Source organism: Lactuca sativa, chromosome 8, assembly GCF_002870075.4.
Source record: "Lactuca sativa cultivar Salinas chromosome 8, Lsat_Salinas_v11, whole genome shotgun sequence".
Taxonomy (NCBI): Eukaryota; Viridiplantae; Streptophyta; class Magnoliopsida; order Asterales; family Asteraceae; genus Lactuca; species Lactuca sativa.
In genome coordinates this window covers 297,804,963-297,821,461 of record NC_056630.2, presented here as the reverse complement: position 1 = coordinate 297,821,461, position 16,499 = coordinate 297,804,963, and the positions used below count along the sequence as shown (strand labels likewise).

The window sequence follows — 16,499 nt, the reverse complement described above, 5'->3', positions numbered from 1 at the left end:
TAGCTTGTTTAACTCTAAGAGACCTAAGTCTAAGTGTTGCAACATACGATGATAGGTCATTAGAATATGACACATCGATCCATAGTAGTAATAAAAGAAGTCATCTCAAGTTCGTATCCAGTAAAGATCGAGATTGTGACTTGAAGGTCATAATTTGGAGTCTAGCCTGAGGTAGAGAGCAGGTGCACGATCGAGTACTACATACAGTCAATAAGTCTGAGAGATAGACTCGAAGGAAGGTATAAGTTATAATTATTACCTAGGATGAAGAGACGACGTATGGAGTCATTATACGACCATGTTTCGTTGATGATTCCGGGACGTAATCATCCTAAGGGGGAGATAATTGTAACGCCCGCAAATCCGGGCTAGTCAATTTAGCGGCAATAGGGGTCGAAAACGACTTTTCGACAAAAGATTATTTATAATAAATAATCTTAACCAAGTTGTATTATATGTCACGAGGTTTTCGTACATATAAGGAACGCCGAAATCCGAGTTATAACGAAGAAGTTATGGCCCGTCGAAGTTTTACGGCAAAACCGGCACGGCACCGGAGAGCATAAATAATGAATTTATGATAGAGCGAGATTTAGCCTTAGCAATCTAAACGGAAGTCGTAGAATATGTTAAACTAAGAGCATCGATAAAAAGAACGCCCAAATCTGACTTCGTATGAAGAAGTTATGATTTTTCGAAGTTTCGGAATAGCAGTGTACAGCCCGAAATTCGAATATTAGATCGAGCGGTTTTTAGCCGACACGACCTAAACGAGAATCGAAGATCTCATTGAGAGTAGCATAACGAGAAAAAGATGGGCGAAAACGGATGTCGGATGAAGAAGTTATGAGGATTTAACGGACCAATCGTGTCTCGGCCCGTTAATAATATAAAATTTAAAATCGAGCCAAAATTAGCCGACGAAGTCTAAACGAAAGTTGTAGAGTACGTTCCCACCTTCGCGTGGATATAAAGAACGTCGAAAACGGAGCTCGTATGCGAAAGTTATGATTTTTAGAAGTCGAGAATGCAATTTGCGAAGGCTGATAAGGAGCTGATGACGTGGCACGTTGTGGGCCGTCGGATGATGATTCAGATCTCGCTTCGGATCATGCCACGAAGCCTCGCCTTACGCCCTGCGTCCGAGTTCGGTACGCCCAGCGTACCCTTCGGTCTTATCCCTTCCGAGTGCGAGACAGCTAGATTCGATGTGGCAGCCCCATCCGAAGTTACGCCCCGCGTAGCCAAGGATTACGCCCAGCGTAGTTCGAGGCCTCGCAGGGTATAAAAAGGGGCGAGGGCCTTCACATTTTTCACACAATTTCCACTTCTCTCTCTAGTTTCTTTCTCTCTCTAGAGTTCCAAACCTCCCCTAAACCCTAGGGAACCTCCCTAGCACCCTAGGGAAGCCCCGAGGCTCCCGAAGTCCCGAGAAAAAGGAGTTTTTCGGTTTCGAAACGCTGCTCCAATTAAGTTCCGGTTTTCGATAAAATTCGCTGTAAGTGTGCTACGCTTACGCATTTTTTTTTATATAGCTTTCAAATAATTATAGGAATGTTATTAGGTCCTTAAAATAATTATTCGGGCTATTATTATGAGTTATATTGAGCGTTATTAACGCTTAATAATAGTCAGACTAATTAATTTGTCGCGGTTATCGTTAAACTAAACCCTAGTGGTATCGGTACTAGGTTTTATCGAAGGAATATCGTTTTGAGAGTATCGAAGCGCTGTCCGAGTGCTGAGTCACCACCTACTCAGGTGAGTGCATGGTCCCTTTCATCTTACACATAGATATGAAGTATTTTAATATAAATTACGTGCTATGTGTGCATAATGTTTGAATACTCGTTATCTATGCTGGATGAATGATTTATACATGTTTTAAATGATTTAAACTGTATATTTATTTTATATCTACGAATATGTTGGGATAAAACATGGGTAGATGAAATAGTTGGTGAGTGATGAAATAAAATAATGAGAGATAGGTGATGATAGGAAGATGATGATAATTAGGTGAGGATAGATAGGTGATTATGAATCGGTGATGTAGGATACTACAATCTTGTCCGACAATTTGGAGATGTAGTCATCTACTAGACTATAGATGGCGACCACGGACTATTATAGACAACCCCGTGGAAACACCAGCAGGCTAGCAACCTGTAGGTGATGAATTACGAGTTCAGGCGATGTTGTAACTACGTATTCATGCGATGATAGTCTAACCCTTATTATGAAGTACGAGTCCAGGCGATGTTGTGGCTACGTATTCATGCGATGATAGTCTAACCCTTATTATGAAGTACGAGTCCAGGCGATGTTGTGGCTACGTATTCATGCGATGATAGTCTAACCCTTATTATGAAGTACGAGTCCAGACGATGTTGTGGCTACGTATTCATGCGATGATAGACTAACCCTTGTCATGATTTACAAGTCCAGGTGATGTTGTGGCTGCGTAATCATGCGATGATACCTTAACTCTTGCTAGACACATATTGAGGGAGTAATCCCCGGATTAGTATTGTCTATGCAATGTGGGCGATGATCCTTAGGTAGAGTTCGTAGGAACACTCAAATAAGGAAATACGATGTAAGGAGATGAGAAGTAAAAATGATATAGGAGATGACCCTTGAGATAATATCCTTAGGGAAGACTAAAAGAAGATAATGGGGATGGGTAATTGGGTTGATTGTTTGATTGTTTAAACATAATAACTATATTATTGTGGGTTGAAAACCCTATGTACTCACCAGGTTTCCCAACCTGACCCACTCAGTTTATTTACATCACAGGTGACGATATGAAGTGACATTACACTGAGAGATTTAAAGAGATGTAGATCACTAGTGTAAATAATTGTAAGTTCTGTTTATGCTTATGTTTCTGTATTAACAATGACATCCCAAACGTTTTAAAATGAAATAAATACGTTTCTTCGAAAATGTTTTAATAACGTATTTATCGTGTTTTTCTGGGAACAAATTCCGCAACATTTTTATAAAATGAAGTACTCTGATTTTTATAAAGCATAAACAAAATCGGTCTTTTCTGGCCGTGATTTTGGGGATGTCACAGTCTCAGACATACATCTCGCAACGGAGTGTTCTCCGCCCTACGACTCAATGCATCGGCTACCACATTAGCCTTGCCTGGGTGGTATAGGATCTCACAGTCATAATCCTTAACCACGTCCAACCATCTCCTCTGACGCATATTTAGGTTGGGTTGATCCATCAAATACTTCAAACTCTTATGGTCCGTGTATATAGTACAACGAAGCCTATACAGGTAGTGACGCCAAATCTTGAGAGCGAACACTACTGCCCCCAACTCCAAGTCATGCGTGGGATATCTCACCTCGTGAGGCTTTAATTGCCTCGATGCATAAGCTATCACATGGCCCCTCTACATCAACACTGCACCCAGTCCCGAAATCGATGCGTCGCAATATACAACAAAATCTTCCATCCCTTCCGGGAGGGCTAATACCGGGGCTTCGCACAGTCTCTGGCGTAGTGTCTCGAAGGAAGTCTGTTGCTCGGGTCCCCATGAGAATGTAACACCCTTCTGGGTCAATCTGGTGAGCGGTATTGCGATCTTGGAGAAGTCCCTAATAAACCTCCGATAGTACCCCGCCAACCCAAGGAAACTCCTGATCTCGGAAGGTGACTTCGGTGCTTCCCAACTCATCACTGCTTCCTCCTTGGCCGGATCGACCGATATCCCTGACTGATTAACAACATGTCCAAGAAATTGGACCTCCCGCAACCAGAAGTCACATTTGGAGAATTTTGCATATAGCTTCTCCGACCTCAGTACCTCAAGGACCTCTCTCAAATGTCCCTCATGCTGCTCTCTAGTTCGCGAATACACTAGGATGTCGTCGATACATACAATCACAGACCGATCCAGCATCGGCCTGCATATCCTGTTCATGAGGTCCATGAACACTGCCGGGGCATTGGTGAGCCTGAAAGGCATCACCACGAACTCATAATGCCCATACCGCGTCCTGAATGTTGTCTTCTGAACGTCCTCATCCCGTACTCTTACCTGATGGTACCCTGATGTCAAATCGATCTTGGAAAACCAAGATGCCCCTTGCAACTGATCGAATAGATCATCGATCCTCGGTAACGGATAGCGGTTCTTGACCGTCAGCTTGTTCAACTCCCGGTAATCAATACACATCCGGTGTGAACCATCCTTCTTCTTGACGAACAGAATCGGTGCTCCCCACGACGAGCTACTCGGCCGAATAAATCCCTTCCCCAGCAACTCCTGGAGTTGCGAGGACAACTCTTGCATCTCTGGAGGTGCAAGACGATAAGGCACCTTCGCAATAGGCGCAACCCCCGGGATCAGATCGATACCAAACTCCACTTGCCTCGCAGGAGGTACTCCCGGCAACTCCTCGGGAAAAACATCTGGAAACTCACGCACCACTGGAACCTCCTCCACTGTCTTCGGTCTCTCGGAAGCCTCCCGCGTATCCATCACATACACCACAAAACCTTTACATCCCTGCTGTAGGCATTGCCTCACCCTAGCGGTCGAACAAAAAGCTGATCCTGAACGGGTACCCTCGCCGTATACCGTAAGAACTCCCCCACTAGGGTCTCGTATAGTCACCAGCTGGCGCTCACAGTCGATGACAGCGCTGAATCGGCTCAACCAGTCCATGCCCACGATGATACAGACATCCCCCATCGCAATAGGAATTAGGTCAATCGGAAACGCAACCCCGAAAATCTCTAGTACGCATCCCCGAAGAACCTCTGTGGCACAAACCACCCTCTCGGCCGCTATAGAAACGCTCAGAGGCCGACTTAACGGCTCATGACTAATGCTGATATGCTGACTAAAAGCTAAAGATACAAAGGATCTACTCGCACCCGAATCAAATAACACTAGAGCAGGCATAGAGTTCACAAGAAAAGTACCTACACATACATTAACATAAGCATAACATTTCGACTTTAAAGTAAATACGTGAATTACAGCATACCTGCCACAACATCGGGCGCAGCGCGGACCTCCTCCGCAGTCAGCTGAAAGGCTCTCCCGCGAGCCCCCGGGGCCTCGACCTTCGCCGGTCACGTCTCAGTAGTCCTGGTAGTCGGTGTAGATCCCTGACGAAGCTGCAGGCACTCGGCCTTCCGATGGCCTGTCTGGTTGCAGTGAAAGCAAACCATAAACCCCTTAGGGCAATCCTTTGCAATGTGTCCCTCCTTAGCACACTTGTAACAACCACCTACTCGACACGCCCCCTCATGACTCTTGCCGCACTTTCCGCAAGTGCGGCCCTTCGGACCTCCCATCCTCGAATCAGCGGACTTGATCCGCTTGGCTGCCGGCTGAGACTGAGTTGGCCGCCGATCCACCTGCCGAGACTCGGCCTCCTCCCTGGCCTGGGTCTCCAACTCGATCTCGGGCTTCCTGGCGTTCGCCTGAAGCTCAGTGAAAGTACGATAGGTGGAGTTTGACACAAACTCCCAGATATCCCTCCTCAAAACGCCTAAATACCGGCTCATCCGTGACTGCTCCGAAGACACCAGCTCTGGGCAGAACATCGCCCTCTCGTGAAACTTCCGTGTGACCACCGCAACGGAATCAGTACCCTGCTTAAGGGTCAAGAACTCCTGAATCAACCGTTCCCTCTCCACTGGGGGAACATACTCGTCCCTGACATCTCAGTAAACCTCTCCCATGTCACCACTGTAATCTCCGCCAGAGTGAAGTTCGCCGTCATGAACTTCCACCAATCCTTCGCTCCCAGACGGAGCCAGTTCAAGGCGAACCGTACCCTCAGATGCTCCGGGCATGATCAAGTGTAGAAGCATCCCTCAATGTCGGCGATCCACCTCATCGCAGCAATCGGATCCTGCGTCCCATCGAACTCAGGGGGTTTCGTGTTGCTGAATTCCCGGAACAACAACGAATCGCCCCCTTGCGGCCTGGCAGCGGCTGCAGCATCAGTCAGTGCGGCGTACCGCTCCTCGAACGTCTCCATCAATGTGGTCTTAATAGACCCAAACATCTCCGGGATCTCGGCTCGGATCGCTGCAGCTTCCTCCTCCTGGATCATCTGACGAATATCCTCGTCACTCACGGTGCTCGAACTCGCCCCATGACGTGTGGTAACCATGATGTCTCTGAAATACAACATAAAATTATCAGAGACTCCATCAAGTACTATTGTACTCGATAACGCAACCCTACTCAGTCTCCGATATCCAGGGATTCTTACTTGGGTCTTCCACCGACCCGGTGCCTTCGGTAGTACGGGCCCAATACTACCGACCACACCGTATCAGTATTCGTCCCAAATCTTCCTCCCCAAACCCCGAATAATGAGTACTCTACTTCTAGTATGCACTATCTACTTGCACGCTACTGAATATCTCATATAAGTAATCTCCCTAGACTAAGGCATCACAAAACAGGCCATTCTAGTCCTATCATGTATACCTAGTCTTCTAGCATGCATAACAATTCATAATTCAGTGCATAACATAACATTGTAAGGTATTTTGGGGATCTTTACCGTTCGGGCGCTGGCTGATCGTACACACTGCTCCGTTCTTGTTTACCACTTTACCATTTATAAAAATTTATGTCTTTATTATTTTTAAAAGATTTTTCCTCAAATCCTCGGTTTGAGTTCAGTTACACCCGAAGGTACACCCGAATCCCTCAAACCAAGGCTCTGATACCAATTGTAACAACGAAAATTTTCAAACAAAATTTTCATTTAAAATAAAGTGATTTTACTCAAACATTAGCATTTATTCCATGTTTCATATCAAATACATATATAAAATCCCCAAGATCTCAAATAGCAGCAGTGTGTATGCATCATGCCGGCGCCTTCCCACGGTCCTCGCTAGTACCTGAAACACATACATAACAACTTGTAAGCATAAATGCTTAGTGAGTTCCCCAGTATACGACTTACACATATACGCCTTTCCAGGCCCTGACCTTCCGGTCCACAATACATTGCCTTCCGGCCCGTAACATAATCGCCTTCCGGCCCATAACATATTGCCTTCCGGCCCGTAACATATTGCCTTCCGGCCCATAGCATATTGCCTTCCGACCCGTAACATATTGCCTTCCAGCCCATAACATATTGCCTTCCGGCCCATAACATTTACGACACATAATACATTTAATCTAGCACACATAGCACATATATCATACATCATACCTGACCTTTCTGTCACATAACATATCGCCTTCCGGCCCGTATAAACATACATATCATGCATAGCAACTACCTTTCTATTTATAGCATAAATAACACATATCATATTCGACCTTCCGGTCTCACAGTCAAACCCTTCCGGGTGTAGCATAGTGAGAAGACTCACCTCGTGGTAATGAAAACTATCAACTCTTGAAACCACTCGCACTCGATCCGCCGATCTGCAGACTCCCTATAATACCATATACCCTTATTAATACTCTTATCATCGAAGACAACTGACCCTAAGAAATTACATGCAGGTCAACTCTGGTCAACGGTCAACTTGACCGGACTCATCGAGTGCAAAGGCGACTCGACGAGTCTAGACGTCCTCCCCAACTTTCCATGTTGTTCCCTTTCTACTCGTCGAGTATCCCCCTTGACTCGACGAGATCCACGTGGAAAAATCGCGGGGCCACCCCGACTCCACTTGCCGAGTCTGAAGAACAACTCGGCGAGTCCCAGTGAATCTTCAAGCTACTCGCCGAGTCTAAAGAACAACTCGGCGAGTCCATGCCATGCAGACGAGCAACTACTTCCTGAAATACGTATGGTCCCGAGATATACAATCATGGGACTTTCTGGACTTCTAAACATCTTATTACTGGGGTATAAACGTCTGGGTAATAACATAATAACCCATCTAATCACTAAATGGGTTTCATAAACCCTAGATTCGTATACACATCAAAATAACAGAAATGGTCCGAGTATTACCTGAAAATGCACTCTCTGTGTCCCCAAACCTCAGGACTCGATCCTCCTTGATATTCCTTTGGCCAAACTCTTCTTCTTCTTGCCTAACAAGTTCCTCCAAGTTCCAATAGCTTTCTCTCCTGCTCTAGACGTCCACAACGATTAGGGTTCTTCTCAATCGGCCAAAAGATGGACAATGACGGCCTAAGAGGCGTTATATACGATCCAAAACCAAACGGCTAGGGTTTCTGCTGAACAGTGTCGACTCGCCGAGTCCATATCTGGACTCGTCGAGTCCAGTCGCGAACCCGCGACCAAGTCTGCGGTCCTACTCGGCGAGTCTGGCTCCAACTCGCCGAGTCCCTTCTTAAAATGCCCCCCCAAAAATAGTTTTAAAACAATACCTGAAATTCCGGGCTGTTACATGTGGGTTCATAAAAATGGTAGCTTGATCACTTCTTTTGGCTCATGCATGAGTAAAATAGCTTGGAATGTGTTGGGAGTTTATGAATGTTGCTTTAGGACTTTGCTAGCCATGCAAAGGCTTAAAGTTGATAACTTTATGGTTTTGGACGTATTAGAATGGCTAGATCTGTGTATGGGAGCAATCGTCTTAAGGGTTTAAAACAAAAGTTGGTAGAAATATGAACAAATGGAGTACGATGGGCGTACTCCTGGCTACGCCCTGCGTAGCCGGTCCTAGCTCCGTCATTTTGCTGATTTGAGTTGTAGGCCCCACATAGGTTCTGGTACGCTTAACGTACTCGTTGAGTGTTGACTTTCACCCTTGGTTAAGATTTAGGGTTTTTGGAGCATGAGAAGGGGAAAAATGGTCCTTTTGCTCTTAGAAGGTTTAGTTGTAGGATTTGGACTCGCGAACGAGTTGTTGGACCTTAATTATTAATTAGGTTTAATTATTTTGTTGACTAGGCGGAGTCTAGATCCGGCAGTTCGAGTGCTAGGTTTTTCGAGTCATCAGTATCAGGTGAGTCTCGTCACTTACTCTTACTTGTATGGAAAGATAGTTGTATGTATGTTGACCAGCTGGGTCTAGCTGTTATGATTATGCTATGCTATTTATATGTGGTCGGAGTTGCTGATAGCCAACCAGGGTTGCTAGTAACCCATTGGGCATGTTGTCAGCTCATCGGGAGTGTTGATAGTTCTCAAGGTTGCTGATAACCCGTAGTTGTTTATGTATGTTACATTATATGTGGTATCTTGGGGAACTCATTCAGCTTTGTGTTTAAAGTAATTGATTTATATGTGGCAGGTACTTCATAAGACCATAGGAAGGCGAAGGTCAGATTGTACACATGTGTTGGGGGATTTACTATTAGGATATGTTTATGAACTCTGATAATTATGATACTTGTTATTTTGGATACTTATGTATTTGATAAATTGGTTGTGAAACTCTGATTTTGGTAATTTAAAAATCAAAACTTTGGTATAAAATCTGATAATTATGATGAACCTCTTAGTGATTCCAAACTCAAACTAAGGATCTGAAGTTTTTTAAAGAACTTAACAAGTAATGAAGACTTTTATAGGAGAAACACCCAGAGAAGTAGTGTGTACAATCAACCAGCGCTGGAGCAGTAGTCTCCCAAAATACCAAAATTTATATTATGAGTACTGCAAAGCAGATAAATCTATACAATGAGTTGATAGAATTGCATGCTAGTTAGTGATAGGCTAAGGAATCTAGCAGGAATAGTGTGGTAAAGTTGCTTGATTTGTGATGCCTAAGCCTAGGAGTTCGTTTATTCGAATGTGTATCGAATCCCGTATTATGTACAATTAGCATACACGAAGCAAATGGCGAGGGAAACAGAGCTCTTGTGAGGCAGAATAGTGCTGCTAGTAGTCTACAGTTAGGGTATACTTAGTGTTGGTTCTAGGGAACTAGTAGGGCGAGTCCCTAGCTGATTTGAGGAGGTAGATTCCTTGTGACTTGGGGTCTTGAGGGTAAAAATCGAGACAAATACGGGTTGGTGTGGAAGGTAGTATTGGGCCCATACTACTGGAAGCACTGGATTCGTACACGGATCAAGGAATAACCTCAAGGGACTAAGGATCTTGTAGGGGTGTGAGTGTCGCTATGTGCACCTTAGCATGTTTGCTAATAATTTTCTTATGTGTTTTCAGTATGGTGGTTACCCGAGGTTTAGGCTCCAGTGACATCGAGAGGTCTAGTGCCAGTGATGATGAGATTTTCAGCATTGTTGTCGTGGAGGTCGCCACATGATGCGTAATACTATACCTACTAGTTTTAACTAACTACTATGTCTAAGGTAGTGGACCTAATCGTGAATAGTATAGAACGAATATTCGGGTATCGAACATAGGGAACAAATTTAGTATACTAAAGTAACTACTAAAAGATTAATCTAAAAGCAAGGAATAATTAATAAGGGGTTTTATCTGATTTTTCAAGTTCACAATAACTTAAGCACTCAACTAAAAATGGTTTTAATCAATATATTAAAAACATTTTCGTTTAGCTCCAAATCCACCTTTTTCCTATGGTTAGTTACAATTTGTGGATTAATAGAGTTGGTTTCCATTTATTATGTAATTAGCTATTTTTGTCCAATAAACTAATATTTTCACTAATTCATGTACTCCTATGTATGGTCATACAAAAGCAAACACGGAATTAGCTGTTAAATATGATTGAGCTATGTAAAATGTATCTAAAGCAATTAAGAAAACATAATTATTGTCATAATTATGTTCTTCGGCACAGCTACATTTGTTACTTTTATTACTTGATCTAGATGTAGTCACTCCTAGCTCTAGCAATTTAATAGTCAATAAATTACTAAGTAAACAAGTTCATGTAATTTAATGGTCGCTAAGCTACACTAAACTTGAATTTAACCAACAAAGTCACAAACTTTAACATGCAAGGTAATGATAATCAAACACAAGAATACATCCAACTATATAAAATCCAATAAATAGCAAACCAAATCATAGATTCAAGGTTTCATCTAGCTAAACAAAAGTAAACTAATATAGCTACTCATAACTGAAATAAAACACACAAATTCAAAAGAAATTGATATGATTAAATTAATGCAAACCGAACGTAATGTTTTAATCTACAAATTCTCGATCTTCAAACAATCCCACCTTCCAAAGGATGTTTTTCGCACTTTTCTGACCTCCAAACTCAGTTATCTCTCTACAATATGTGTAAGCCAACCCCCAACCCCTTAATTCGAATGAGTAAAGGGATACATATATATATATATATATATATATATATATATATATATATATATATATATATATATATAGTTTCCAAAAATCATGTCTCCCATCGGGAGAATTAAGTTCTCATCTCGTTATCTCAGTAGAATTCATGTTCGCAAGGAAACTTTATTATGCGTAGCTATCTTCTAGAAGAATTAGTCTCACGTCGTGAGCTTAGACTCCTCACGTTGTCAGAAATGAGAATTAGCATTTGGCACAAAAACGAAAGTTGTCCGAAATTTTGTGTAGTTCTCATATCATTTTGAATCTCGTCAATCGGTGTTACGAGTCATAAGATATGGTCAAAATACTAACGAGGGGTCAAGCTCTCCAACAACATCCTTTTTGTATCTTTTTCAGCTCCAGTCATCCAAGTATCCAACTTTTATCAATTTCAATCATTTTCTTTGAGAATGTCCACTTTTTGCTATAAAATACAATTTAAACATTATAAGTACCAAATATCTTTGCAATTAAACATATTATAGCTTAAGATGTATTAAAATACTGCCTAGAAATATGTATAAATGTGGCACTATCAAAATACCCCACAATTATCTTTTGCTTGCCCACAAGAAAAACTAATTTTTAAGCTAAACCTCCTACACCAACATTACATAAGACAATTTATTTAGAACCCAACCATTACACCAAGACCACATTATGCATAATTGTTTCTAAACTTCCTAAATACTTCCCATTCCTAACTACTCAATCCTTATGAACATTCACCCTGTAGTTTATACTACACTCATTTTGCAACCGTCCGAATCCATCCTCGAAAATCTTTCTTAACCATAAGGTGTTTTTGGTTGAGCTACCCAAGCATACATATGATCTAGAAAGAATTACAACTTAGATACCACAATGGAGCTCCTTGAATTCATTTCTTTGATATGCACTCTTTTATTTCTTCGAATTCAACACCTTCTTGTTTGATTTTTGGTATGTTCAACTTTTTGATTCTTCAGAATTTTTGATCTGTTGATCTTCATACTTTGATAGCTCCAAAATTCTTACAACTTTATCTCTAATTTTCTCTCTGTTTTATATATATATATATATATATATATATATATATATATATATATATATATATATATATATATATATATATATATATATATATATATATATATATATATATATATATCTCACTTTTTTCGCTCAAATCCTACATGCTTAAGAAAAGGATCTTAACTTCAACCTTTATTGGTTAGAGGTATTAGTCTAAGAGAAATGACTACATAAGCTCTCCTAGATAGATTTCAGGTACACACTGAAAAACTTATTATGCCATATAACTACCATATTATCTTTCACATCTAATGACTTTTCACTAAAACATGGGAAGCCATAAATATACTATAACTTATATTGGCTCAATTAAACATTTGAGCTTGCATTAGATCATCCTACGCAACACTAGCAACTTAAGTTTTTAATTATTACTAGATTCAGTTTTAGATTATTATTTCGAATCTTTCTAATAATTTTTTAAATCCTAGTCATATTTTCAATTTTCAATTTTTAATCAGAATGTTTGTTTTCCTAGATTCAACCCCCTACCCCACAAATAATGATGTGATGTCCCCATTGCATGCTTAAACAATGAAAGAACATTAAATAAAAAATAGAGAATTGGAACAGACTCCCTGCGGGTAGTAATGGTGAGATCGAATTCTGAAACTATGTGGAAAGCTTGGACTTCTTGTATGATTGCGGGAAACGGTACTTCCAAGCACTTCTCTTGTGAATGCAAATGTGCTGGATCAAAATAGAATCAAAGAACCATTCTTGAAAAATGTGTTGAACTGCTACCACATCGTAGGAAAGCAAATCCATGTCATGGTGTGGAGTTTGAAGTCGTAATGATCGAACAAAATAAGACCACCACGTCGTGGTTTAAAGATGACACGTCGTAGTTATATGCCTAACAAAATTAGATGGGAAAAATACGATTGCCACGACGGAATTATGATGGCCATGTAATGGTGTCTTCTCTGAGTATGTTCAAGATCCAAAGTAACTTATGTTATCTTCTTAGTAGCTAAGAATCATTCCCAACGTCTTCTTTATGGAAAATGCTTCAAAAACTCCTCTCTATATCATATGTGAACCCTCCACTTATTCAAAAACATGGTCTTCAATTATAATCTTCAAAGAAAAATTGCATGGATTTTTCATCAATTAAGATCCTTTACGACTTCACTTTCGTTTAACACTGATCGAAAACTAGAGATACACATGATCATGCGGTTAAGCTAAAATAAATCTAAAACAAAAACTAAAACTAAACTAAATCAAAAATAAAAGAAAATGCAAACTCTAAAAAGATCGAGTTGCCTCCTGGGAAGCGCTTCTTTTTAAATGAGTTGTGAGCCGGAATCCTTCCCATTCTATGTTGTTTCATGTGGAAGTGTAACCTCCCCATTCTCCGTCATTTTTGGAGCATTGTTCGTTTGTAGGAAACCCGTATGTTGAATGCCTTTCTTGATCTTTCTTTCATTTTTGGGTTGACATCTTCTTTGTGCTTATACTTGGGTTCTTTCCTCATTCCTACGTCTTTAGCTTTTTTCTTATCTCTTTTCGGGTTTTCTTATCAAAATTAGACTCATCACTCTCTTCTTCTTTTTCTTCAATCGGCTTTGTTACTGGATTTGGTGGTCTTGTAAAAGCAAACACCTAAAAAATCATAGGCATTGAAACTAGAGGTTTCGAATAATTCACTTCTTTTCCAATTACTCTTCAGGAAAAAGATCTTCTCGTTCCTCCCACTCGTCTTCCTTCACGCGTTAAAATTCATCATGCTTAAGGAGCTTCGTCTTTTCTTGTTTCACTAGATTTTCATTGGCATGAGATAGGAAAAGGAGAGGTGGTCGATATGGCTTAGTGACAGAAAAATTATAATCATTTTTTTCGTCCACGACGTCATACTGTTGCCTCCACGTCGTGGTGATTGGTCAGAATCAAGAAAATCTTCTTCTTCTTTCTTTTTTATTTCAAGTGACTGATTAGACTGCTCTTCAAGGTCCTCCATACTCACCAATTCATCTTCTTCTTCTGTATAAACGACCATGGCTTGAGCATTTTGGATTGACATCATTTTCGTGCAGGTGATTCTGGTAGATTTTCTTGTAAAAGCCTTGTTAATTGCCCCACTTGCGTACAAATACTTAAAATGGATTCTTTTTGTTCTCTAAGTATTGCGTTTGTAGCATTATATCATTTTTCGCTAGCTTCCATGAATCTAAATAACATTGACCCGAGAGCAGATATTTTCTTTGATTTGGACCTGTTCAATTTGGTAGAGATCATGCTTAAGTTCTTGAATTTCTTTTGCATCACAATCTCTCTTGTACTCCAACTCACAATCCTTAGTAGAATGGGCTCCTCTACAAGCTCCCCATCGATCTTGAATCGATCCCCATCTAGCTTTGCAATAACTGCACTGATTATATCTTCACCTCCATCTTTACTTGATTTTTCTTTGGTGATATCCTCCTTTGAGTTGTGATACTCTATTGAATGGTTAGTGAATTCTTTAATCAAAGCTTTATTTGTTGTCAGATCCTTCTTTTTCTTGGGCCCTTGCGAGTCTAGAAGTTAATGAGTGCATACATGGACTCCATCATGAAATATCAAAATTTCTTGTTACACATTGAAGTCATGTTGAGGGCAATGTCGTAACAATTTCTTGTAACGTTCCCAAACTTCATATAATGACTCCCCCTCTGATTTTTGAAAATTCTAGATGTTTCTTTAAGCTTTGCCAGTTTTGAAGGAGGAGTAAACTGATTGATGAAATTAGTCTTAAATTCAGCCCATGTCGTGATTGCTCCAAAGGAAAGTGATTTCAGCAATTCTTTGGCTTTACCTTTCAGTGTGACAGGTAAAATTCATAGCATCACTATATCTTTACTCACGTTTGGAGCACTAAATTAATTTGAAATTTCCACCACCTCTTCTATGTGCTCATAATCGTCCTCGTGTTCCTTCCCATAAAAGGTAGTTCCTTTAACATGCCAAGAACATGCCCCAGGAGTTCAAACTTTGTCGTGGTTGGTTTTTTTGGTGGATCAAGACCCCATCTGTTTTTCTTCATTATATGTCGCTTGTACTCTTCCATTTTCAAGGTCATTATGTCTCTCATATTTCCTAGTAAAACAAAACTTGAAAAAATAAGTGTAAAAACAAACTAGAAAGAAAATAAACAAAAAACTGGAAAACACTGAATTCACGTCGTGAGGTAAATCCCTCACGTCGTGAGAACTGAACAAATAGAAAAATATAAATTTTGTAGAAAATCAACTTTTTGCGATTTTTACCCACCAAAAAGGATCAATTAACCAATAACAATTAAATTAACAACTGAAATGGCCGTTCCCTGGCAACGGCGCAAAAAGCTTGATGTGTAATATTATATCTACTAGTTTTAACCAACTATTTAACTAACTATAACGTCTAAGGCAGTGGACCTAATTGCGAATAGTACAACACGAACCATCGGGTATTAAACATAGGCAACGTATTTAGTATACTAAAGTAACTACTAAGAGATTAATCTAAAAGCATGCAAAAAAGTAAACAGGGGTTTATCTGATTTTTTAAGTTCAGAAAAACTTAAGCACTCAACTAAAAATGGTTTTAATCAGTATATTAAAAACACTTCCGTTTAGTTTCAAATCCACCTTTTTCCTATGGTTGGTTACCATTTACGTATTAATAAAGTTGGTTACCATTTATTGTGTAATTAGCTATTTTGGTCTAATAAACTAATATTTTCACCAATACATGTACTACTATGTATGGTCATACACAAGAATACATGGAATTAGTTATTAAATGTGATTCATCTATGTAAGATTTATCTAAAGCAATTAAGCGAACACAATTATGTTCTCCAGCATAGCTAACTTTGTTACATTTATTACTTGATCTAGATGTGGTCAGTCATAGCTCTAGCAACTTAATAGTCACTAAATTACTAGGTAAACAAGTCCATGTAATTTAATGCTCACTAAGTTACACTAAACTTGAATTTAAGCAACGAAGTCACAAACACTAACATGCTCGGTAACAATAATCAAACACCAGCATAGATCTAACTTTATAAAATCCAATAAATAGTAAACTAAACCATATATTCTAGGTTTGATCTAGATAAACAAAAGTAAACTAAATTAGCTACTCATAACTTAAATGAAACAGACAAATTCAAAAGAAATTGACATGATTAAATTAATGCAAACCGAATGTAGTGTTGTAATCTTTAGA

General features: G+C 40.1%; 1 non-coding gene across 1 annotated transcript; it reads left to right on the top strand.

Moving 5' to 3' along the window:
- Nucleotides 1-14,886: 14,886 nt before the first annotated feature.
- LOC111879018 (small nucleolar RNA R71) lies at nucleotides 14,887-14,992 on the top strand. The gene has a single exon (XR_002845992.1). It is a non-coding gene; the product is annotated as a small nucleolar RNA R71 (small nucleolar RNA).
- Nucleotides 14,993-16,499: the final 1,507 nt, after the last annotated feature.